The sequence below is a fragment of the Ranitomeya variabilis genome, chromosome 5, assembly GCF_051348905.1.
Source record: "Ranitomeya variabilis isolate aRanVar5 chromosome 5, aRanVar5.hap1, whole genome shotgun sequence".
NCBI classification, from domain to species: domain Eukaryota; kingdom Metazoa; phylum Chordata; class Amphibia; order Anura; family Dendrobatidae; genus Ranitomeya; species Ranitomeya variabilis.
The window spans coordinates 677,815,346-677,840,751 of record NC_135236.1 but is presented as its reverse complement, the minus strand read 5'-3'; the positions used below and the strand labels follow the sequence as shown (position 1 = coordinate 677,840,751).

At 45.1% G+C, this 25,406-nt stretch overlaps 1 protein-coding gene across 1 annotated transcript in view; it reads left to right on the top strand.

The window, feature by feature from the left end:
- The window catches only part of LOC143777037 (E3 ubiquitin/ISG15 ligase TRIM25-like), a 521,945-nt gene extending 502,453 nt beyond the window's left edge, over positions 1-19,492 (top strand). The window contains exons 2-4 of the transcript XR_013215963.1: positions 15,627-15,666; positions 15,807-15,896; positions 19,417-19,492. The gene's annotated coding sequence lies outside the window, so the exon portion shown is untranslated. The remainder of the gene's footprint in view (positions 1-15,626; positions 15,667-15,806; positions 15,897-19,416) is intronic.
- The last annotated feature ends 5,914 nt before the right edge of the window (positions 19,493-25,406 follow it).

Sequence of the window (25,406 nt, the reverse complement as noted above, 5' to 3'; positions counted from 1 at the left end):
AATACTGACCGCATATTACTCTGTCCTGTCTTTTCTATCTAGCTAGAATGGCCTCCTTTGCTAAATCCTGATTTCAGTCTGTGTATGTTAATTCCCTCTCCTCTCACCGTCAATATTTGTGGGGGGGCTGTCTATCCTTTGGGGATTTTCTGAGGCAAGATAGAAACGGAAAACTATCTCTAGGGGTATTTAGTCCTCCGGCTGTGACGAGGTGTCTAGGGAGTGTCAGGAACATCCCACGGCTACTTCTAGTTGCGGTGTTAAGTTCAGGGTCCGCGGTCAGTACAGGTACCACCTTCTCCAGAGTACGTCTCATGCTGCTCCTAGGCCACCAGATCATAACAGACTGGATCAATTACATCTATTATAATCAACAGATTTGTCAATTACACTAGAGAAGCTCTTCAAGGTTTGGCAGACCAACTAGGCCCTACATCAATAATGGCTTTTCAAAACAGAATGGCCCTTGACATGATATTGGCAGAAAAAGGAGGTGTTTGCAAAATGGTGAAATCTGCATGCTGTATCTATATTCCAGATAATACAGGTCCCACAGGAAAGGTTACAGTAGCCATAAAAAAGCTGAATTCCCTACAAAAAGAATTAAAGAAAAATTCAGGTGTAGAAGATCCCTGGGACCAATACTTTTCATGGATGAAGGGGTGGCAGAGATGGCTAGCTCAGATAGGCATAGTTATCCTCGTCGTCCTAATCATTGCAGCTATTGTTTGTTGTGTTCTTCCCTGTGTAAGGAAAATGATCGAGAGAGGAGTAAAAACATCAGCGCCCATTTTCCTAGCTCAAGAGGTGAGTTATTCGGCAGACATAGAACAGCTAGGCCCTCTTCAGTCTTTTACAGTCCACAACTAGGCAGTCAGAGCAGCTGTATGCAAGTTTGTGCCTACTTCACTCAGGGTTGCTGAGCGCCTCCTGGATCCATCTCTCACATTGTAAACTTATTAGACAGGTAGGGACAGAGTAGGATCTGACCTGCTTGTCAAAGTCCAGCTACAAAGGGAAGTTTTCCACAAGGGAAAACTTGTCTCAAACTGGTGAAAACTCCAATTCCCCCTCCCGGGCAAGACGGTCAGATCTAGGATATGTACATCAGGGTGAGTCACATGTGTATTTTATGTAACCATGGTAATGGGAGATTGGAGAGTAATAGATCCAGCAGGTAGGAAAGTCCCGAGGACACTGGTAACGCGCACACATTCTCTGGTGTCTATAGCATCCATATAGTCATAAAGCCTCTGATGTCATAGTGACACTTAACACCGGTGGGTTGGGGAACCACGGTGGGATCAAGATAAAAAAAGGTGGTTAATAAAGTATTTAGGGGGGACTGTTGAGGAGAGCCATAAGATCAAATACTTAATTAACCTCAAGACATAAGGTAATTGAGAGAAGCAACCCATAACATGTATTGTTTAACCTTACATAAGTTTTCCCAGATCAGTGAGACCCTAAAGATGGCTGCCATTTCCTGTATCAGCACACCATGTGCTGGTATCCAAGATGATCAGTGAGACCCTAAAGATGGCTGCCATTTCCTGTATCAGCAGACCGTATGCTAGTATCCAAGATGACGCCCACCCTGATGACCTCATGAACCAACCCACCCTGATGACCTCATGGATCCGCCCATGGACTTGCTCATTGCCCAACCCACTAACCAATGAAATACATCCGATCACTCCCATTTTAGAGCTAACCGAGCCCCCTTACAGGAAATATATATGCTTGTGTTTTAAACCAAATAAAGTCTTCTTGGAGCTGAGCCACAGCTTGATCAAGGAGAGTTTACATCCAACTGTGTGGTGTATTTCTTTTGGTGCGCACCTGATCAATATCCATTAGGCCAGGAGTAGGCAACTAGAGAATTGAACATTTTATTAATTGTTCAACCCAACAAAAGCACACAGCCGTACGCAAACACACACACACACACGCACACAATAACCCAGCCGGCCAAAAGCACAAGACGCACACAGACACGTGCGCACACACACACACACGCACCCACAGACGAATGCAAAAATGGCAGGAATCAGGGTGGAGCTCAAAGCTGACTGGCTTCACAAGGGCAGGCCTCATGCTGGAGCTGGACTCTGGCAGGACGCTGGCTGGTGCAGTACGATGTCAGGCCTCTGGCTGTATTCAGGTTTAGCTCTGGTTCAGGTTTAGCTCTGACTGTATTCAGTACGTCATACAGACAAAAACACATGCACACAGACGCACGCAAAAATGGCAGTATATATACTCACACTGGCTGGAATGCTGCAGCTTTAGGTTCTGAAGCTGGCGGGACTCTGGACACTGGCTGGCTTGGCAGATGCTGGCAGGCTTAGCAAATGGTGGCAGGCTGGGCACAGGCTTGCAGGCTGGGCAGATGCTGGCAGGCTGTCTTCTGTCTTTCTGGCATATCTGGGGTTGAAGGCTCAGGCCTGGTTTATATAGATTTGGGGTTGTCTGGTGAAATTGGCAAAAAAATCCTGCTTCTGAGCATGTGCAGTGTAAAAAAATGGATTGTAGCGCTGCATTCCATCAAACGTGTCCCGACGCATCCTGCGCTCATAGGCTGCCATTGTAGCCGACGACTCATTAATAAGGCAGGGTTGCGACATGGTTTTTTCCTGCGCAGACAAAAAACGTTACAATCAACGTGTCGGAACATTCCGATTCATCCGTCGCAAAACGTACACAACGCATGACAATACGTCTCGATGCGTCGCTAATGCAAGTCTATGGGAAAAAAACGCATCCTGCGGGAGATCTCATACCACACGGAGCAGCGTTATACTACAGACAGATCTGATATTCCGCATGACAGAGGAAATTATAATATATTTATTTTTTTTATCCTGACAAGCGCACACTGCCCCATTACATAGTGGTCACCTGCTGCTGTATTACTACATGTATTACCAGGGTGGAACACCAGAACTTCCTTCTGTGCCTCCAGTGATACCTGGTGTTCTCTGTACGTAGAGGTGCGTCCAGTGACCCGGGAGCGGCGGAGGACACGGCGGCTGCTGCTGCTCACCCACAGCGCAGCACCTGAGGAGCGCCGGCTGCAGCAATCACCGCAGCTGTCACCACCAGAGGGCGCTCCAGCTCCATACAACTGTACATACAACAAATGATCGGACCACGGCGTGAGACAACGCAAACACTGGTATATTCGGGGTCCCGACCCCGGATCTTACCGCGTGTAGCCGGCGCCGAGAGCAGCCGCGAGTGCTAACGTTACAGGCGGCTGTCCGCGCATTTTATATCTCCCGCTGCGCGTGCGCTGTAATTACCCGGCGAGCTGCCGTAGTACACTAGTGGGGGTCAGGTGACAGCGTCACTCTGCTTCCGCACGCTGTGCCAGACGACTTCCCGCCAAAAGAGAGTTTCTGTGCTGGGAACCATAGCAACAGGTGTCACTGAGGTAAATTTGTGTTTTCAGCCATTTTTGAAATAATTTGTGATATTTCGTCACCTTACATTACGTTTCTGCAGATGTAAGATGCTTGTGCTCGAGCTTCTACTGTGGACCTCAGCTTTCCTTAATTATGAACATTGCTGTGTGTGTAGAATAGGGGCCTTAAAGGGAACCTGTCACCCCAAAATCGATGGTGAGATAAGCCCACCGGTATCAGGGGCTTATCTCCAGCATTCTGTAATGCATCCTGTAATGCTGTAGATAAGCCCCCGATGTATCCTGAAAGATGAGAAAGAGGTTAGATTATACACACCCAGGGGTGGTCCGGTCCGGGGCCTCCCATCTTCATACAATGACGTCCTCTTCTTGTCTTCACGCTGCGGCTCCGGCACAGGCGTACTTTATCCTGTTGAGGGCAGCGCAAAGTACTGCAGTGCGCAGGTGCTGGGCCACTCTGACCTTTCCCGGAGCCGCAGCGTGAAGACAAGAAGAGGACGTCATCCTATGAAGATGGGAGGCCCCGGACTGCGACACCCATTGGATCGGACCACCTGCCCGCCCAGGTGAGTATAATCTAACGTCTTTTTCTCATCTTTCAGGATACATCTGGCTTATCTACAGCATTACAGAATGCATTACAGAATGCTGGAGATAAGCCCCTGATGGCGGTGGGCTTAGCTCAGTCGATTTTGGGGGTGACAGGTTCCCTTTAAAGGGGTTATCTGGGAAAAAACAGGCGTTTTCTTGGGACTTTGTCGGTAACGCCCACCAACCTGCACCAATGGCATCTGCTGATAGTGGCCTTTGTGGTCCTGGAGTTTGGTTCCCCCTCCCACCATACTGTTAGCTACAGAGGAATGATGGCGGAGGAGCAGTCAGCTGATGTCCGCTGTGTCAAGCAATGCGGCCCACACACTACTGAGAACGGCAAGAGGTGAGCTTGGCTTTAATTTTTAATCAATGAGTACTTTGTGGTGGTCATCATGCTATATGGGGACCTATTTATGGGGCCATCATACTATGTGGGGGGGCTTTTTACGTGGCCATCTGGAGCGCCCCCAGACGCAGGGCCGCGGGGTACTCGGTACCGGGCCTTTCTGTCTCGGTCCTGGGGTTGTCACGGTGGCTAGGCTCGGTCCGTGACCCTGTTAAGGGGCGTCCAATGAAAGGTGTGCTGGTGGTGCATGGTGCAGATCGCGGTAAATAACGAGGACACAGGGATGCAGTCTCTTTACCTCTTTACTGAAGGCTTCAGGATCCGCAATCCAGAGCACTGCTAGCAGGGCTGGCTGAGACCAGCCGGTCCGAAGGCACATCCAGAGTTCCCTTTGCAGGTGGAAATCAGTGCCTACCTACTAGCGCTTGTGTGTTGTAGTACCTCCCTGCTGAGCACCACGGGATAGTCCTCACAACTGTTGTCTGTTCTGATGTTCTTCTCCGTCCCCAGATATGGCTAGGACGCACCCGTATGACGGGTAGGCCTGGAGTTCTTCCGGGACCCTAGAGTTGCCCCTCTCCCACAATTGCCTCACCTAAATCACCTAAGCAGACATAGGAGACAGCCAACCTATAATTAACTGTCCTGCCGTTGGTTTCAAGTAATGCTTGGAGCCCAATACTTCCTCGGCGTACCGGCTACGTGCCTCAGTAGGATGTTGCCTCGATCTTACAGCACGACTCCTACTGGCTTTATCTCCTTTGTGCTGCAATCTCGTTTCTCACTTCTCCACAATAAACCTCGCTTCTTGTCCTTTCTTAAGATACCGCCGCAATGAAGTTCAGGCGCGGTTCCGTAACGTTCTGTCCTGTTCGCTAGGCCTCTGTCAGGATCCCACCCCTGACAGGGACCCCCCTGAATCTTCCCCTGCAACACCCTCTGCCACAGGATGTTGCCTGGTTCCAACCCAGTCAGCTTCTAACTAACTTTCTGTCCGACCCCCAGTTTTACCAGATTGTGGGGAGTGGCCTAATCATAGAACCCTTTGCTCCCCCTGGTGGCCAGAGTGTGACGTGTATTGGTGCCTGTGATACCTGGTCAGGTGCCATCAGACGTACTATCATTCCCCTTAGCGGCGGAGCGTCAGTACTGCAACGACCAGGACTCTGGGGCGCTGCACATCATACTATGTAGAGGACAATTTATGGAGTCATCATACTGTAATGGACTGAGTGGTGGAACCTCTGTGCCGTGATCTTAGGAGAGTATAGAGCAGTGATCTCCAACCTTTCTGACCTTGAGAGCCACATTTAGCTCTGATAGAGCATCTTGAGCCACATCCAGCTCCGACTCTCCTCACAGTAGTGCAACCAAAGCCCCCATTACGGGTATAATGATAACCAAAGCTTTTCCACAGAAATAACCCCCAAAACAGTATACCAAGATCCAGGTTTTCCCACAATTCCCCCATTCATTCCCATCAAGCACTTCCAACACACTGTCGCATCCAGCTTCAAGCACCTCCTGTGATAGGTAGTATCATACTGTCTCCAGCATACCACACTTAAATTATCTCTAAACCCCTAAAACCAGTGTATAGGCATCCAGATCTGCTTTTCTGTGCTGGGCTACTCACAAAATTCACCATTTTGAGATGTGCTCGTCATACCTTTTTGCTAATGCACCAATCTGGCAGACAGCCGCGTGCCACATGTAGCTGCCAAGCTACAGGTCGGGGACCCCTGGTCTAGAGGGATGTGATGGCGGGTAGCGATACCGCAATCCAACGAGGGACAAGGGAGACAGAACCAAGTGCTTCACCAGGACTGACCTCGGGTAGATGGCAGCTGACCTTTAACCCCTTACCGACGTCGGACGTACTATACCGTCCGATGTCGGCTCCCCCGCTTTGATGCAGGGCTCCGCGGTGAGCCCGCACCTATTAACTAGTTAAATGCCGCTGTCAAACGCAGACAGCGGCATTTAACTACCGCATCCGGCCGGGCGGCCGGAAATGACGTCATCGCCGACCCCCGTCACATGATCGGGGGTCGGCGATGCATCAGGAAGGTAACCATAGAGGTCCTTGAGACCTCTATGGTTACTGATGCCAGCCTGCTGTGAGCGCCCCCCTGTGGTCAGCGCTCACAGCACACTTGCATTTCTGCTGTATAGCAGCGATCTTATGATCGCTGTTATGTAGCAGAGCCGATCGCGTTGTGCCTGCTTCTAGCCTCCTATGGAGGCTATTGAACCATGGCAAAAGTAGAAAAAAAAAGTTTAAAAAAATGTGAAAAAAATAAAAAAACATAAGTTAAAATCACCCCCCTTTCGCCCCAATCAAAATAAATCAATAAAAAAAAAATCAAATCTACACATTTGGTATTGCCGCGTTCAGAATCGCCCGATCTATCAATAAAAAAAAAAGCATTAACCTGATCACTAAACGGCGTAACTAGAAAAAATCGAAACGCCAGAATTACGTTTTTTTGGTCGCCGCGATTTGCATTAAAATGCAATAACGGGCGATCAAAAGAACGAATCTGCACATAATTGGTATAATTAAAAACGCCATCTCGGCACGCAAAAAATAAGCCCTCAACCGACCCCAGATCGTGAAAAATGGAGACGCTACGAGTATCGGAAAATGGCGCAATTTTTTTTTTTTTTTTTTTTTTTTTTTTTTTTAGCAAAGGTTGGAATTTTTTTTCACCACCTAGGTAAAAAAATAAACTAGTCATGTTAGGTGTCTATGAACTCGTAATGACCTGGAGAATCATAATGGCAGGTCAGTTTTAGCATTTAGTGAACCTAGCAAAAAGCCAAGCAAAAAACAAGTGTGGGATTGCACTTTTATTGCAATTTCACCGCACTTGGAATTTTTTTCCCGTTTTCTAGTACACGATATGGTAAAACCAATGATGTTGTTCAAAAGTACTACTCGTCCTGCAAAACATAAGCCCTCACATGGCCAAATTGACGGAAAAATAAAAAAGTTATGGCTCTGGGAAGGTGGGGAGCGAAAAACGAAAACGAAAAAAGCTCCGGGGGTGAAGGGGTTAAGGAATAGGAGGAAGAAATGTAATGGGTAGGATGGCAGATGCAGGTAGGCACTGAAGGAACACAGGAGCCATGGATACGGACAATATACAGATGTGCACAGGCAGGTGCGGACTATACCGGCTGAGATACAGATGAGAACTGGCAGGTGCGGGCGGCATTGGCTGATGTACAAATCAGCACTGGCAGGTGCGGACTGGACCGACTGATGTACAAATGAGCACTGGCAGGTGCGGACTGGACCGACTGATGTACAAATGAGCACTGGCAGGTGCGGACTGGACCGACTGATGTACAGATGAGCACTGGCAGGTGCGGACTGGACCGACTGATGTACAGATGAGCACTGGCAGGTGCGGACTGGACCGACTGAAACTGAGACAAACAAGCAAGTACGGGCAGATAGGTACAGGACAGGTAGACTAACTAACTGACGGGTACTGGAAACCTGACAACTAGCAAGTGTGCTAAGGGCTAACTAACCATGTTGCTCAGGCACCTCCATTTTACGTACATCTAATTCTGTTTTCAGAGGCAGCCTACAGATACGATGGTGTAAAGTTTTTGCTCCTTTCCGTATTTCCTATTCTTTAGCATGTGTCACACTTAGGCTACTTTCACACTTCCGTCGGTACGTGGCCGTCGCCATGAGTCGGCCTGACAGACGTTGTGAAATTAATGAATAACGGGGGCAGCGGATGCAGTTTTTCAACGCATTCGCTGCCCCATTGTAATGTCCAGGGAGGAGGGGGTGGAGTTCCGGCCGCGCATGCGCGGTCGGAAATGGCGGACACGACGCACAAAAAAAGTTACATGGAACTTTTTTGTGCCGACGGTCTGCCAAATTACGACACATCCGTCGCACGACGAATGCGACGTGTTGCCATACGTCACAATGCGTCGCTAATGCAAGTCTATGGAGAAAGAACGCATCCTGCGGGCAACTTTGCAGGATGCGGTTTTCTCCAAAACAACGCATTACGACGTACGTCACACGTCGCAAGTGTGAAAGTAGCCTTAAGTGTTTCAGTTCACCAAAAAAATGTAAATACTACACAAAGATAACACAATCACAAAATGCAGTTTTTCAATGAAGGTTTTTATTTATTAAGGGGAAAAAGAAATCCAAACCTTCGGGGCCCAGTGTGAAAAAGTGATTGCCCCTAAACCTAATTACTGGTTGTGCCATCCTTAGCAGCAACAACTGCAATCAAGCATTTGCAATAATTGCAATGAGTTTTTTACAACTCTCTGGAATAACTTTGGCCTAGCCATCTTGGCAGAATTGTTGCAGTTCAGCCACATTTGAGGGTTTCCGAGAACAACAGCCTTTTTAAGGTTATTCCACAGCATCTCAATCAGATTAGGGTCAGGACTATGACTAGGCTACTCCAAAGTCTTAATTTTGTTTTTCTTAAGCAGTTCAGGGGTGGACTTGCTGGTGTTTTGGATCATTGTCCTGCTGCATAACCCAAGTGCTCTTCAGCTGGAGGTCACAAACAGATGGCCGGACATTCTCCTTCAGGATTTTTACCACAGCAAGTCTTCCAGCAAAACAGCCCCAGACCATCACACTACCACCACCATATTTTACTGTTGGTATGATGTTCCTTTTATGAAATGCTGTGTTACTTCTACACCAGATGTAATGTTACATACACCTTCCAAAAAGTTCAACTTTTGTCTCATCAGTCCACAGAGTGTACTCTCAAAAGTCTTGGGGATCATCCTGATGTGTTCTGGCAAAACTGAGATGAGCCTTTACGTTCTTATTGCTCAGCAGTGGTTTTCGTCTTGGAATTCTGCCATGCAGACCATTTTTGCAGTTTTTTTCTTATGGTAGACTCATGAACGCAGCCATTAACTGAGGCAAGTGAGGCCTGCAGTTCTTTGGATTTTGTTGTGGGGTCTTTTGTGACTTCTTGCATGAGTTGTTGCTGTGCTCTTGGGGTAATTTTGGTCACCCGGTCACTCCTGGGAGGTTTCACCACTGTTTTATGTTTTTGGCCATTTGTGAATAATGTGGTTATGCTGGTCACTGTGGTTTGCTGGAGTCTAAAAGCTTTAGAAATGACTCTATAACCTTTCCCAAACTGATAGATCTCAATAATTTTGTTTCTCGTTTGTTCCAGAATTTCATTGGATCACGGCATGATGTCTAGCTTTTGAGGATCTTTTGGTCTACTTCACTTTATCAAGCAGGTCCTATTTAAGTGATTTCTTGATTGAGAATAGGTGTGGCAGTAATCACGCCTATGTGAGGCAAGGGAATGTGATCTCTGCTTTCCAAAGATGTGATAAACCACAGTCAATTTGTGTTTTAAGGGGGGCAATCACTCTTTCATTTAACTCCTTCATGCTGCAGCCCACTTTCGTTTTTGTTTTTCACTCCTTGCTTCTCAGAGCCATAACTTTTTTTATTTTTCCCTCAATATGGCCATGTGAAGGCTCGTTTTTTGCGGGACGAGTTGTGCTTTTGAACGACACCATTGGTTTTAACATATTGTGTACCTGAAAATGGGAAAAATTCCAAGTGCGGTGAAATTGCAAAAAAAAAAGAGCAATTTCACAACAGTTTTTTGGATTTTTTTTTTTACCATGTTCACCAAATGCTAAAACTGACCAGCCACTATGATTCTCCAGGTCATTACGAGTTTGTAGACACCAAACATGTCTTAAGTTGCTTTTTATTTAAATGGTGAAACAAAATCCAAAATTTGTTGAAAAAAAAACCATGTCATTTTCCGAGACCCGTAGCCTATCCATTTTTCGCAATCTGAGGCTGGGTGGGGGCTTATCAATAAAAACATCAGTTCGGAGAGCAAAAAATACCATTTTGATGTGGATACGATCCTTTGATCGCCTGTTATTGCATTTTAATGCAATGTTGTGGCGACCAAAAAAAAGTACATCTGGCGTTTTGACTTCTATTTTCGCTACGCCGTTTACCAATCATATTTAATTTTTTTTTATAGCTTGATCGGGCGATTCTGAGCGCAGCGATACCAAATATGTGTTTTTTTTTTTTAATTATTTTGAATGGGGGTGATTTGAACTTTTATATATATTTTTTTTTTTTTTTTTTACTTTTTGCATGCTTTAATATTCCCCATGGGAGACTAGAAGCTGCTGTGGTCTGATCACTTCTGCTACACACAGGCGATGATCAGATCGCCTGTGTGTAGCAGAAATGCTGCCTTGCTAAGAGCGCAGACTGCTCAGCGGCGCTCATAGCAATCCGGCAATGACAACCACAGGGGTCTCCTGCAGACCTGGGGTTGTCATGCCAACCCATCGGCGACCCGCGGTCATGAGGCATGGGCAGGATTAGTGACGCTCTTCCGGCACGATGACATTAAATGCCTCTGTTAGAGATTGACAGCGGCATTTAACGGGTTAACAGCCGCGGGTGGATTGCAATTCCACCCCTGGCTGCTGCATCCCCATGCTATACAAGCGATCAGCCTGAAAAAAAATAATAGTCCCACAGTGGGACAAAGTAAAAAAACAAAACGTAATAAGAAAAAAATAAAAAGCAATAGTACCCATAAATAAATATTTGTATGAAAAAAAAAAAAAAAAAAATATATATATATATATCAAAAATGTACACGTAATTAGTATAGTTGCGTCCAGTACAACCCGACCTTTAACCCCTTTAGTGAACACTGTAAAAAACAAAACAATGCTTTATTATCATACCGCTGAACAAAAAGTGGAATAAAACACAATCAAAAAGACGAGTATAAGTAAACAAGCTACCACTGAAAATGTCATCTTGTCCTGCAAAAAAGAACAAGCCGCCATACAGCTCCATTAGTGGAAAAATAAATTAAGTTATAACTCTCAGAATAAAGCGATGCAAAAATTATTTATTTTTTTCTATAAAATAGTTTTTGCGTAAAAGCGCCAAAACAAAAAAAGATAACTGTGGTATCACTGTAATCATACTAGCCCGAAGAATAAAACTGCCTTATCAATTTAACCACACGCAGAGCGTCAAAACCGCTCCCCACCCAAAAAAACTCCTGAATTGCTGGTTTTTGTTCATTCTGTCTCCCAAAAATCAGAATAGAAAGCGATCAAAAAATGTCATGTATCTGAAAACGGTACCAAGAAAGTCAAACAAGCCCTCACATGACCCTGTGAGCCAAAATATGGAAAAATTATAGCTCTCAAAAAGTGGCAATGCAAAACCTATTTTTAGCAATAAAAAGCTTTTAGTGTGTGACAGCAGCCAAACCTAAAAACCCGATATAAATCTGGTATCGCTGTAATCGCACCAACCCAAAGAATAAAGTCGCCTAATCACTTTATACCTCATGAGGAACGGAGTAAAAAATAACAAACCAATTCTTCACTTGCTGTTTATTTTTTAATTCTGCCTCCAAAAGATCGCAGTAAGGCTGGGCTCATGTTTGTCCTGTGGTCTGCGCTGAACACTTACACCGGGGTTTCTGTAAAATCTCTGAAATACATGATTCAGACGGAACTCCTGGTGGAAGATTCCCTATAATGAGGTAGATGGAGTCACTGTGGACACCGTCTGACTTGTAATCCGGCAGTGTCCCTCTTTTTAGGATTGCATAAAAGTGCCGTAGGCCACCATTTTGTGCACTTCTGAAAAGAAAGACACCGCTGAACAGAGGCAAGACTGAGTCCAGAGTAACTCTGTCGCCTCATTATAGTGAATAGATTCCTCAGGGGTTTCATCTGAATCATGTAACGCAGAGATTTAAACGGAAACCCCAAAGTAAGTGCTCAGCATAGAGTAGAGCGACAGGTAAATGTGTTCCCAAGAGTTATGTAAAATGTTCCCAATAAAAGCTTCAAATCAATCCACAAAAAAAGCAAGTCCCCACTCAGGTCCATCATCTGTTAATGGAAATATAGGGGGCTTCCATGTTACTGGTAGTACAAAGGCTCTGGAAAAGCAAAATGGCTCCTCACCCTCCAAAAGAAATTCTGCAAACTCTGTGATCCAAAATCCAAATGCCCCCCCCTTCCTTCTGAGCCCTATAGTGTACCTAAACCACATATGACGTCCACATGTTTGGCATTTCTGAGGCGATGAGAGCCCGCAAAACTTATAAGGCATGTCTCCAGAAGCACAAGCTGGGCATAACAGACTGGTGACTGCAAGGTACTGATGTAGAGAAAACAGCGGGAGCACAACTAGAGGGAGGTGCTAAGGTTTAGGTTCCCAAAACATGCAAATAGGGAGTCGAAACCTAGCACTCAACTGAAATATATATGCTGAAAATGTATTGTAGTATACACGAAGACGTTTCTCAGAGACTAGCGGTGGATGCCGTGTCTGGAAGCACGTCTGCTTAAGGAACTATTACTCCTTGTTTCTTATGGGTGCCAAATAACGGATATTTCTAAGGCTAAACACATACTGAACAACAAATTTATACCTGTCTACTGCACATTAGTGATACGTAACTGATGAAGGTCTCACCACCCCGAAACGTCTTTGTGTATACTACAATACATTTTCAGCATATATATTTAAGTTGAGTGCTAGGTTTTTCTTCACTATTTGCAACGTATTGGTCACTACAACGTACTGGTCACTATAGTGTATTGGTCACTACAACGTACTGGTCACTATAGTGTAATGGTCACTACAACGTACTGGTCACTATAGTGTACTGGTCACTACAACGTACTGGTCACTATAGTGTACTGGTCACTACAACGTACTGGTCACTATAGTGTACTGGTCACTACAACGTACTGGTCACTATAGTGTAATGGTCACTACAACGTACTGGTCACTACAACGTACTGGTCACTATAGTGTACTGGTCACTACAACGTACTGGTCACTATAGTGTACTGGTCACTACAACGTACTGGTCACTATAGTGTACTGGTCACTACAACGTACTGGTCACTACAACGGCAGTTTGCAATTTTCACTTTGCAACATTCATTGCTGCTTGTTTCTGGAAAACACCTATGGAGTCAAAATCGTCACTACACCTGTAAATGAATTCCCAAAGGTGTATAATTTCCAAAATGGGGCCACTTGAGGGGGGAATTCTGCTCTTCAAGCAATTACGGGCTCTGTATATGGAGTCTGCAAAGTGTTCTAGGAACATCTGCTATCGCGGAGACAAATAGCACTCTGTTCCTCCCAAGTCTCTCCGTATGCCTAAGTAGTACTGTATATCCACATATGGGGTATTGCCACGTTCAGTAGAAATTGTGGCACGAATTTTGGTGCCTTTTTTTACCCACTTCTTGTGTGAAAATGTAAAATCTGGGGCTAAAACAAAATTTTGGTAGTAAAAATAGTTATTTTTTCTTCACTGTCCAATAGGATAACATTTTGTGACATGATCACCGCACACCTAGATTAAATCATTGAGAGGTGTAGTTTGTAAAATGGGGTCACTTATGGGGGTTCTGCTGTTCTTGCACCTCTTGGGCTCTCCCAGTGGGTCATGGCACCCGCAACCCATAAACTCTGCACTATTGTATGGCCCCCTTAGAAAAATTAAAAACTCGGGGCTAAAACAACATTTTAGTGGTAAAAATGTCATTTATACTTTCATCACCGCTTAATTGTATAAAATTCTGTGAGGCACATGTGGTATCAATATTATTATTGCGCCTCTAGATTAATTCATTGGGGGTGTAGTTTGTTAAATGAGTTCACATATGGGGGGATTTCTGCTGTTCTGGCACCTCGGGCTCTGCCAATGTGACATGGCACCCTCAAACCATTCCAGCAAAATCTGAACTCCAATATTTCGCCTCTTCCATTCTGAGCTTTGCACTGTGCCTTAGAAGTATTACTCCCCCACATATGCGGTATCGGCGTACTCAGGAGAAATTGCACAACAAATTGCATGCTGAAATTTCTCCTGTTACCCTTATGAAAATGCAAAATTTGGGGCTAAAATAACATTTTTGTGGGGAAAATGTGATTTTTTTATTTTTTTTTATTTTCACAGCTTACTGTTATAAACGTCTGTGCAAAAAAAGTACCAGTTCTTGTAAATTGGGTATAACCATAAATTGTTGACTCCAATTAATGCATATAATCAGGAGAAACAAAGAGTCAATTATAAGCCATAGTGACTGAAGAAGCGACTTACACGAAACGTACGTCGGGGAATGGGACCAAAGCCAGGACTAGGCTCCAGTCATGGGGAAATACCTATAAATCCATATTTTGACTTGCTTCATTATTGATAGCAGTGTTCTCTATGTGATTGCACTTACCCCATTTTATGCACAGGCACTTCATTAATGTACTTCTATATTGATTCATTAGGTAACCCTTTTGACACCTTATACATTCGGCTATTTTTTAGCACTGTATACATGTTCTCTTTGATACCTGATTCAGCCCTGACTTTGGTCCCTTTTGTTTGTTTTCTCCTTCGGTCACTGTGTTAGGACCTATTTGTATCCATCATACAGTTTTATATGTTGAATAATTTTCTGAGATATTGATAAAATATATTTTTTTAATTTTTACAGTTTATAATCGACTCTTTGTTTCTCCTGATTATATATAGTTATAAACTTCTGTGAAGCACCTGAGGCTTCAATGTGCTCTCCACACATCTAGATCATTTCCCTGAGAGGTCTAGTTTCCAAAATGGTGTCACTTGTCAGGGATTTTCACTGTTTTTGCACATCAGGGGCTCTCCAAATGCAACATGGTGTAAGCCAATTGTTCCAGCAAATTTTCATTCAAAAATTTAAACACCGCTCCTTTGTGCTGATGTAAAGTAGACATGTGGGAAATGTCATTAATTATCTGTTTTGTGTGACATCTCTCTGCTTTAAGGGCATAAGAATTCAAAGTTTGAAAATTGCTAAATTTCTCGCCAAATTTCCATTTTTTTTCACAAATAAACACAAGCCATATCGAAGAAATTTTACCACTATCACAAAGTACAATATGTCACGAAAAAAAAGAATCTGTGGGATGTGTTGAAGCATTCCATAGTTATAACCTCATAAAGTGACACTGGTCAGAATTGTAAAAAAAACTGGCCTTGTTATTAACGTGCAAATCACCTTGTGGACGAAGGGGGGTGTAAAGGGGTTACATTTGTTGATCTGAAATATTTAACTGTGACAAACATGTAAATGAGTAAGAAGGCAAACACTTTCACACCACAAAGACACACAATGCAAAGATTGAGTAAACGTCTTTTTATCTGGTTTCAGGTATGATTTTTATATTGGCCACACGTGTTACTTGCCACGGGTGAGTTTGAATGAGCATCATATGCTTGAAGTAAAGTTGTTTACCTACAATTTTAGAAAGGTGCTAACAATTTTGTCCAGACCATTTTGGGGGTTTGTGTGAAATGATGTCCAATTTGCATTTTTTCCCTGTGTACTCAGCCAAAACCTCAAGAACCAGGAATCATCCCACCAAATGCCCGCTTTCCTTTTAACGTGGGCGTAACGCAACTCAGACAACCCAGGCTGAAGGTAAGAGAGTGGCAATACTTTATTGAACCACAAAACAGACAGATAACACATAGAACAGTCCCAGCAAAATGCCCAAGATGGTGCAATTTACAGAGTTTGACCCGCTGACTCACCAGGATAAGAGCAGCTGTGACTTCAGAACTTCCAGGGTCGACTACCCCACCAGTGGCACTCACAGAGAGGAGGTAACGACAAGCTTAGGAAGATGACAGTCCATTGAGGTACAAGGCCAGTTGATCGGAGGGTAGCAACTTGGCTTCTCCAAACATCACCATGGAGCCAGGCAACCTGTGGGTCACATTCGTGGCCCCCACAAACGTATCCATAGGGCTTAGGCGATCGGTGGATCCAAATCCTGAGTACCCTGAACGTTTGCATAGATTTGCAATGGTCAATGGATTAGATCTGTATTCTTCCAGCCGGGTACATGGTCCCCTCAGCTGGCATCCTGTAGAATGGAGCCATGATGTCTTGGCTGCTGTCCTGTAGAGAGTTTCTGGTTCTTTGGGATGTTCGGATGTCTTGATTGGATCTCTGTCTCATGTTACAGAGGCATATAACCTCTTTTTGTAGTTAGCAACTGTCATTTATCCAGAATTTACACGTAAAGATGAAAAATGGTGATAAGTCCAACTCGCATTGTTTGATATTGTTATCTTGCATAGTTTTTCCTCTATATTGCAAGGCAATAAACTGGCTGGCTTGGACAATGTGTAGTCATAACAGCACACTAGGTTGCTTAAAATGTCAACTTACAAGCCAATATTACTGGCTTATACAAACAAAAGTCTGTCTTCTTGACCAGCCAGAAAGAAACCTATGCATTCAAATGTCAACATATAGATAAGTCTATTCCTCCTGGCTTGCTGTAAATAGACGTCTGATTAATTAAGATATAATAATAATAATTTTTATTTACATAGCGCCAACATATTCCTCAGCACTTTACAATTAAGCGGGGACATGTAAAAACAATAAATTCAATACAGGTTAAGACAATTTAAACAGTGACATTAGGAGTGAGGTCCCTGCTCGCAAGGTTACAATCTACAAGGAAATGGGGGGACACAATAGGTGAAAAGTGCTCGTTATTTCAGGTCTGGCAATTATAATACATAGGGATTTTCATACAAAGCTGCTTGATCCGGTCATCAGCCCGTGTGTTTAAGTGCAATAGTCAAGTATCAAGTGCAGTTATCATGTGCATGGAGGGTGTGGAGACAGATGAATAGCAGGGTGCAGATTCAGAGTAATATTTGGAAGGAGGGAACAGGGCAAAGTTAGTTTACTGAGTAGTTGATGTGGTAGGCTTGTTTGAAGAGATTAGTTTTTTAAAGCGCGCTTGAACAGGTCGGGGCTAGGTATCAGTCTGATCGTCTGGGGAAGTACATTCCAGAGAGCTGGCGCAGCACGAGAGAAGTCTTGTAGATGGAGGTGCGAGGTTCGGATTACGGGGGATGTTAGCCTTAGGTCATTTGTAGAACGGAGGGCACGTGTAGGGCGATAGACAGAGATGAAAGAGGAGATATAAGGCGGTGCAGAACTGTGGAGAGCTTTGTGGGTGAGAGAGATGAGTTTATGCGGCGCGCCCCCACACCGCCGCAGGGCCGAGGGGATACCCGGAGCCGGGCCTCTGGGTCTCAGTCTCGGGGTTGTCACGGTGGCTAGACCCGGTCCGTGGCCCTGTCCGTCAGTGGGGGACGTCCGGTGAAATAGGTGGTAGTAATGGTAGCGGTGGGGTAGTGTAGCGGTTGTGGGGTGTAAGTCGCAGCAAATAACGAGGACACCAGGTTGCAGTCTCTTTACCTCTTTACTGGAGATCTCTGAGTCCTCAGTCCGGAACACGGTTCACCAGGCTACGCAAGTCCGGCCGGTCCAATGGCACCTCCAGAGTTCTCCTCTCAGGTGGAAATCTGTGCCTTCCTTCTAGCGCTATGTGTTGTAGTCCTTCCCTGCTGTGCTTACGGAAAGTAACCCCACAACGGTTGTGTCTGTTTCTTAAGTTCCCTCACAACTCGATTTGATGTTCCTCTGTAATCCACCCCTTCCCTGTATTCAGGTTGGAATGGCACCCGTTTGTCAGGTAGGCCTGGAGTTCTTCCGGGACCCTAGAGTCGCCCCTCTCCCGCAATTGCCCCCCAAGACTTCATAGGTGATATGTGGTAGACAGCCCGCCTAAGACCGACTGTCCTGCCGCTGTTTGGAGTATGGCTTGAAGCTGTATTCTAATCCACTCCCTCGGCGTTCCGGCCACCGGTATTGCGCCTCAGCAGGGTGCTGCCTCTTTCAGCACAACCCCTGCTGGTATTCTCCTTCTGCTTGATCTCGTTTCTCACTCAGCACAATCTATCTCGCTTCTAGTCCTTTCTTGAGTCCCGCCGCTTCCAGGAGCCTGCGCGGACCCGTTACGTTCTTTCAATGCCAAGCCTCTGCCAGGATCCCACCCCTGGCAGAGACCCTACAGTCTCTCCCTTCACAACACCCCCTGCCACAGGGTGTTGCTCCGTTCAATCCCGTCAGCGTTCTCTTCTAACTTCCTGCCTGACCCCCAGTTTACCCACTATGGTGGGGAGTGGCCTAATGAATAGCACCCTTAGCTCCCCCCGGAGGCCCAGCTGTGAAACATATTGGTGTCTGTGATACCTGATTGGAGGAACTCCTTCGGTGCCATCGAACGTACCATGGCTCCCCTTAGCGGCGAAGCCACAGTACTGCAACGACCAGAACTCTGGGGCGCTGCATTTATACTGGACCCTGTAGCGAATGGGTAGCCAGTGTAATGACTGGCACAAGATGGAGGCACCGGTGAAGCGGCTGGACAGAAATATGACTCTGGCTGCAGCATTCAAGATGGATTGGAGAGGAGAAAGTTTGGTAAGAGGGAGACCGATCAGAAGAGAGTTGCAGTAGTCCAGACGAGAATGAATAAGAGCGACAGTAAGAGTCTTAGCAGTTTCAACGGTGAGAAAAGGTCGGATTCTGGAGATGTTTTTAAGATGCAGGTGACAAGAGCGAGTGAGTGATCGGACATAGGGAGTAAAGGAAAGTTCGGAGTCGAATATGACCCCAAGACAGCGGGCATGCTGCTTGGGAGTTATGGTTGAACCCTCCAGGGTAATTTCGATGTTGGGTAGAGTGAGGTTAGTAGATATAATGCTGTGTCGTCACAGCTTACCTTGTTCTGCACTAAGGCTAGTTTCACACTAGCGTTCGGCAGGGCTGCGGACGAAATCCTTCATCCTCCATTAAGCCCCACTCACTGCTGCGCCTCTTCCTTAAGCTCCTCCTACATGCGTCCCCCATCTTTAACATTCGGTACGCAGGCTATGCGGATTCCTCCACATACAGTACAGACCAAAAGTTTGGACACACCTTCTCATTTAAAGATTTTTCTGTATTTTCATGACTATGAAAATTGTAAATTCACACTGAAGGTATCAAAACTATGAATTAACACATGTGGAATTATATACTTAATTTCAGTTGTTTCACACTTTTTTTGTTATGTCTTATATTCTAGGTTCTTCAAAGTAGCCACCTTTTGCTTTGATGACTGCTTTGCACACTCTTGGCATTCTCTTGATGAGCTTTAAGAGGTAGTCACCGGGAATGGTTTTCTCTTCACATGTGTGCCCTGTCAGGTTTAATAAGTGGGATTTATTGTCTTATAAATGGGGTTGGGACCATCAGTTGTGTTGTGCAGAAGTCTGGTGGATACACAGCTGATAGTCCTACTGAATAGACTGTTAGAATTTGTATTATGGCAAGAAAAAAGCAGCTAAGTAAAGAAAAACGAGTGGCCATCTGTACTTTAAGAAATGAAGGTCAGTCAGTCTGAAAAATTGGGAAAACTTTGAAAGTGTCCCCAAGTGCAGTGGCAAAAACCATCAAGCGCTACAAAGAAACTGGCTCACATGAGGACCGCCCCAGGAAAGGAAGACCAAGAGTCACCTCTGCTTCTGAGGATAAGTTTATCCGAGTCACCAGCCTCAGAAATCGCAGGTTAACAGCAGCTCAGATTAGAGACCAGGTCACTGCCACACAGCGTTCTAGCAGCAGACACATCTCTACAACAATTTACCCAAAATTAATAGACCAACAATTAAATATGGTGTACTGCCAAAAAATCATATATACCCAAAAAGAAGGGGAAGTACCAACCAAATATAAAATATAAGATATTTTATTGATAACAATTAAAAACAAAATAGTAGAGAATATACATAATACAATGAGAAACTGGGAACAAGGCAGAGTAACCCCAAGGCAATCCGGTTAGATGACCAAATACATACACATAAAGAGAATCATATCCAATGAATGGTAAAAAAAATATAATACAGGTCCTTCTCAAAAAATTAGCATATAGTGTTAAATTTCATTATTTACCATAATGTAATGATTACAATTAAACTTTCATATATTATAGATTCATTATCCACCAACTGAAATTTGTCAGGTCTTTTATTGTTTTAATACTGATGATTTTGGCATACAACTCCTGATAACCCAAAAAACCTGTCTCAATAAATTAGCATATCAAGAAAAGGTTCTCTAAACGACCTATTACCCTAATCTTCTGAATCAACTAATTAACTCTAAACACATGCAAAAGATACCTGAGGCTTTTAAAAACTCCCTGCCTGGTTCATTACTCAAAACCCCCATCATGGGTAAGACTAGCGACCTGACAGATGTCAAGAAGGCCATCATTGACACCCTCAAGCAAGAGGGTAAGATCCAGACAGAAATTTCTCAACAAATAGGCTGTTCCCAGAGTGCTGTATCAAGGCACCTCAATGGTAAGTCTGTTGGAAGGAAACAATGTGGCAGAAAACGCTGTACAACGAGAAGAGGTGACCGGACCCTGAGGAAGATTGTGGAGAAGGACCGATTCCAGACCTTGGGGAACCTGAGGAAGCAGTGGACTGAGTCTGGTGTGCAGGAAATGGGCTACAGGTGCCGCATTCCCCAGGTAAAGCCACTTTTGAACCATAAACAGCGGCAGAAGCGCCTGACCTGGGCTACAGAGAAGCAGCACTGGACTGTTGCTAAGTGGTTCCAAGTACTTTTTTCCGATGAAAGCAAATTTTGCATGTCATTCGGAAATCAAGGTGCCAGAGTCTGGAGGAAGACTGGGGAGAAGGAAATGCCAAAATGCCTGAAGTCCAGTGTCAAGTACCCACAGTCAGTGATGGTGTGGGGTGCCATGTCAGCTGCTGGTGTTGGTCCACTTTGTTTCATCAAGGGCAGGGTCAATGCAGCTAGCTATCAGGAGATTTTGGAGCACTTCATGCTTCCATCAGCTGAAATGCTTTATGGAGATGAAGATTTCATTTTTCAGCACGACCTGGCACCTGCTCACAGTGCCAAAACCACTGGTAAATGGTTTACTGACCATGGTATTACTGTGCTCAATTGGCCTGCCAACTCTCCTGACCTGAACCCCATAGAGAATCTGTGGGATATTGTGAAGAGAAAGTTGAGAGACGCAAGACCCAACACTCTGGATGAGCTTAAGGCCGCTATTGAAGCATCCTGGGCCTCCATAACATCTCAGCAGTGTCACAGGCTGATTGCCTCCATGCCACGCCGCATTGAAGCAGTCATTTCTGCCAAAGGATTCCCGACCAAGTATTGAGTGCATAACTGAACATTATTATTTGATGGGTTTTTTGTTTGTTATTAAAAAACACTTTTATTTGATTGGACGGGTGAAATATGCTAATTTATTGAGACAGGTTTTTTGGGTTATCAGGAGTTGTAGGCCAAAATCATCAGTATTAAAACAATAAAAGACCTGACAAATTTCAGTTGGGGGATAATGAATCTATAATATATGAAAGTTTAATTGTAATCATTACATTATGGTAAATAATGAAATTTAACACTATATGCTAATTTTTTGAGAAGGACCCGTATATACACCAGCAGGTGTCAGTAAAACTCCCACAAAGACATATTAATCAATAGTCCTATAGTGAAAATAAATAAGCGTCAAAAATTAATGAGGTGTGCTAGAAAAATAGCTACACCAAAAAAGACTGGGAAAGAGTCAGTGCATCTTCAGCTACATTAAATATCAATAAAGTGCCAGTGCATGTGCAAATGTGAAGTCTATACAGACTAAGGCCTCTTTCACACGTCAGTGGCTCCGGTACGTGTAGTGACAGTTTTCTCACGTACCGGAGACACTGACACACGTAGACCCATTAGAATCTATGTGTCTCTGCACATGTGCGTGTTTTCACACGGACCGTGTGTCCGTGTGGAAAACACGTCGACATGTCCGTTTTTCACCGGCAGCACGGACCCCAATACGGACGGCATACGTACATACGGATGCTCATCCGTGTGCTGTCCGTGTGCGTTTTGGCAAACATTGTATCATTATGAGAGACAGGTGTCCTGAATGTCAGGTGATATTAAGAAATAAACTCAGTCTGGCCTTTTCTTTGCTGAGGTGAAGTAGTTGTGTCTTCAGGCACATTTGGGGATTGCTTATCCTGTATTTTTATGACATAATGGCACCTCGTGTGGATACTGAGCGCCTAATAGCTCTTGTGGAACAACACCCAGAACTTTGGGACACTCGTGTGGACGGATACCACGACCGGCTGATTATAGACCGTGGATGGCGTGCAGTAGCAGAAGCATTGTTTGCACGTAGTGGTTGGTCATCATATTCCCCATCCAAGCAAGCGAAGTATGGTGAGTGGACCCATGGATGTTCCTATGTACTACCAAACTGTACTTGCTTAATTCATATTTAAAATAGTGCTTACAGTGCTGATGTGTTAGTGAATCTGTTTGTAGGCCATCAAAATGGCATGTAATGTGTTAATTCCTAGAACTATTATAGTCACTAGACTTCAGAAGGTGTTTTTTTATGGCAAATCTAAACTTCATGATGTACCTTTGAATACTGTTAATATTAGCCTCAAAAAATGCTTAAATTGATGTTTCACAATGTTAGCACACATTACTGTTGTGCCTCTCATGAACAACCATGCTTCTGCAAGGCCCAAAGTAGACTGTCCCATGGTTTTTTTTTTTCTTCTTCACTTGTTTCTTTCAGTATTAGTAGTTTTTATTCTAAAACCCATGCAAATATCTGACACAAATCATGCCCTTACAGGTGTCTTCCAGACATTGTAATGTATGTGTATACTCACTACTCTACACACATATTTATTCAGTCGTCATGACAGCACTAACGAGAGAGGGGATCCGCCCTTCAGGGACAGGAAACCTACAGAGATAAAAGGGCGGCACCTCTCTCCCGCATCAGTTGGTTTCCTGTCCCTGACAGGGGACCCTGCAGAGGCCTTTTGAAGAAAGGCGAAGAAGTTTTTGACCCAGGTCCGACTCACCGATCCTGGAGGCGGGATGGCCCCTTCCCCGGTGTTGATCGCGACGCTGGATGTGCCGCACCACAGAGGGCTGTGGGGGTAGGCAGCAGCACGGCAGGAGCAGCCTTCAGGGGGAGTGCTGTCTCGGATGGTGTCCCATCGCCAGGTGCGGGTGAGTATTGTGTGGGAGGCCCTCCGAAACTGACTGCCGGCATATTCCCGCTGGTGGCGCACATCGCAGCGGCGGTACCCTGGCTGCCAGCGCTGGAGCTTCCCCTCTGCACCGGCGTCATAAACGGCACGAGCGCTGCGCTTAGCATCCCGGAAGCGTCGCACCGGAAATGACGCGCATGGGGGGGCGGTGCTTAGTACGGCAGCAGGCAATGACGCCCGACGCATGCGCAGTGCGTCGCACTGAGGAAAAACATGGCGGCGCCCGTCGGTCTCCCCTGTATAGTCTGCGTGGGGGTTCTTTCGGTTGCACTTGCGGCGGCACTTCCTGGCTGATATCGTGAGTACCATTGGCGGGGGTCTCGGGGAAGGGAGGGGCCTCCCACACGCCGGCTTGTACCAGGCAGTTCACCAGGATTGGCCGGCTGTCCCCCATCGGGGGGAGGTACCTTTAGGGGGCCGGCTACTTAAGGATTCAATGATGGCTGCTTCATGCTTCATATCCATTGTTACAATGGAGTCTCAGGAGCAGGATCCGTTGCCTTCTGAGCAACAGTGTCAACCCCTGGAGAAGCCCCATGCAGCAAACACCCAGCGACGTTCTAGTGGCAGTAGTCGTCCTGGAGGTAGAGCTGATCAATCTTCTAAAGCCGGAAAGTCCTCAAGCCGGATGGATATTGCTTCGGTGGAGAGGGTCCCCCCGCAATCTTCGGTACCACTTGGACACTATAGGGGTAAGTGATCGTCGTGAAAGTTCACTTAGTGACTGGTGTCCCTCCTTATTCCCTTTCTTACATCAGGGAAAAAATCGGTCCTCTAAATCCAAGCACAAGGAATGTGCAGAAAAGATTCCACGACAAATATTTATGTAAGAATCTGGAGAAAATTCCTTTCGGTCTCAGGATCAGTTATGAGTCAGAAAGCTAATATTCCAAAGATCTTGGAGTTCCTGCAGAGAGGCCTCGAGATGGGGCTAGCTACAAGCACCCTTAGAGTCCAGGTTTCAGCCTTAGGCGCATTGTATAATTGTGGATTAGCTAGAAATTATTGGATTGCTCGTTTTATTAAAGCGGCGGCTAGATCAAGACCCATCGTTAAGAAAAGACTAGCCCCGTGGGACTTAAACTTAGTTCTCTCAGCGTTAACGGAACCCCCCTTTGAGCCTTTAGAATCTGCATCTATAAAGATCCTGTCCTTAAAAACAGCCCTTTTGATTGCTCTGACGTCGGCTAGGAGAGTTAGTGATTTACAGGCCCTCTCTAGACTGACTCCATATATGCAGATTAGAGAAGATAGAGTAGTATTAAGAACTGATCCCCTCTATCTCCCGAAGGTAGCGTCTAAATTCCATAGACTCCAGGAGATAAATCTCCCCACTTTTTGTCCTAATCCTAAAAACCAAAAGGAACTCAAACTCCATACATTGGATGTCAAAAGATGCCTTCTTAAATATATTTCTTTAACAGATCCCTGGAAAAAAGATAATTCCTTGTTTATATCCTATCAGGGAGTCAAGAAAGGGTGTAGAGTATCCAAAAACACCTTAGGTAGATGGATTAGGGAGGCAGTTTCTCTGGCTTATTCAGCAGGTGGCCTAGAAGTCCCGGAAGGCGTAAAGGCTCATTCCACTCGTGCCATGGCAACTTCCTGGGCAGAGAGATCGGAGGTGTCAATTGAGGACATATGTAAGGCGGCCACATGGTCATCTCCGTCTACTTTCTTGAATCATTATAGATTAGATCTTGGTAGCTCCAACGATCTTACATTTGGTAGAAGGGTGCTGGAAGCAGTAATCCCACCCTAATACTCTTTTCTCTGTAATTCTCTCGTTAGTGCTGTCATGACGACTGAATAAATACTCAAGCTACTTACCAGGTAGCGGTGTTTTTCAGGAGTCCATGACAGCACTCCTATATTCCCTCCCTTTCTACTGGTATGGGTTTCATCACGATAAGTATATTCTCATGTAGGTTAATTTTCTACAAAT